The sequence below is a fragment of the Euprymna scolopes genome, chromosome 16 (genome assembly GCF_053919585.1).
Source record: "Euprymna scolopes isolate OS-2025 chromosome 16, ASM5391958v1, whole genome shotgun sequence".
Lineage (NCBI taxonomy): Eukaryota > Metazoa > Mollusca > Cephalopoda > Sepiida > Sepiolidae > Euprymna > Euprymna scolopes.
The window spans coordinates 100,918,759-100,920,243 of NC_136497.1; positions in this window are offsets into that span (position 1 = coordinate 100,918,759).

The window sequence follows — 1,485 nt, forward strand, 5'->3', positions numbered from 1 at the left end:
AGGTGTTAAGTATATAGTATGTCTGAGACAAACTTGAAAGGAAAAGATAGACGTCATATCTTGGTCAAGAATTGATGTATTCTCAAAATTCAAACTGCATCTCTTAGAGCATCGCTTGCCAAATTCAGCTTACTTGAAGAAACTGCCCTAAGTCTCCACCACGGTCTCCAGGCATGACCTGGACCTAGAGTAAGAGGCCTTTACGGTGTCCTTTGAAAGATGCTTGAACACCAGTTGAATGTGACATTCAGCTCATCCGTGGTGTTGCAAGCAATACAATGCTCAACTGTGCTCAACCCTCTTCACTTGGCACTTGACAATGATGCACAGCATCTCAATATAGCTATCTGAATTGAATCTGAATCCCTTTTAATTCATCTCATCTTGGACGGGAAAAACAATGAATGTGGTTTAGATAAACAAGTGCAGACCACTAATAAATATGCATTAAGTTGAATGCAAACATTTGAGTTTTACAAACGTATAACGAAATTATTAAATTATTAAACATAGATATCACTTGTCCTGAGATCCATTTTCAATTCAAGCTATTTCAATAGTTAAATCACACTGCATGACCAATTAAGCTGCGTTGTTCTCTTAATCTGAATTAATTAAAACCACATATTGTGCAGCATGATCAAAAACACATACCTGTTGGCAACAGTGGAAAGGAGGCGTGTTAAAGGAAAAAGAGGCTTTCAAGCTTGTATAAGTGACAATGAATTGAACAGATGAACGGAGTTGTTTAACAATGTCAAATATTTACTGCATTCATGAAGTGACTGTGTGTGTATTTCTATTAACCTAAATTTGTTTCTTTTTAAAACTGTAGCGAATTTTTAAGCATTTTACGCAGTCATTTTTGTTTATCCAACAGCAAAGTAATACACAAATATAACTGCATGAAACACCTAAAATCCTTGAAGCGCTCTCCATTAAGAATAACAAGGTAACACAAATGAATTTTTATTGTTAATATCTTTAACGTTTTCAACAAATGATTAGAAAAAGGATTAAATAAATGGAAAAATATTTTCTTTTCAAATTAAAGAATAAACTGAACAACGACTTGTGATGGGCCATAATATATATATATATATATATATATATATATATATATATATATATATATATATATATATATATATATATATGATGATGATTGCAACGTTTTTTTAGACGAGTGCTACTCCCTCAGTCACTGAAAGTCCATGAGTCTGAAGATGACCCTTTCTCTGCCAACGAATTCACTCACTCAAACAGACATGACATTGAAGATGGTCGTTGGCATACATACATATATATATATATATATATATATATATACACACACGCATACATATACACACATACATACCCATAAAAATACACACGTGCACAAATCTATACATGATGACTGCAACGTCTTGTCAGACGAGTACCACTCCCTCAGGCATTGAAAGTCCATGAGCCGAAAATGACTTTAGTCCTGCCGGCAAAATT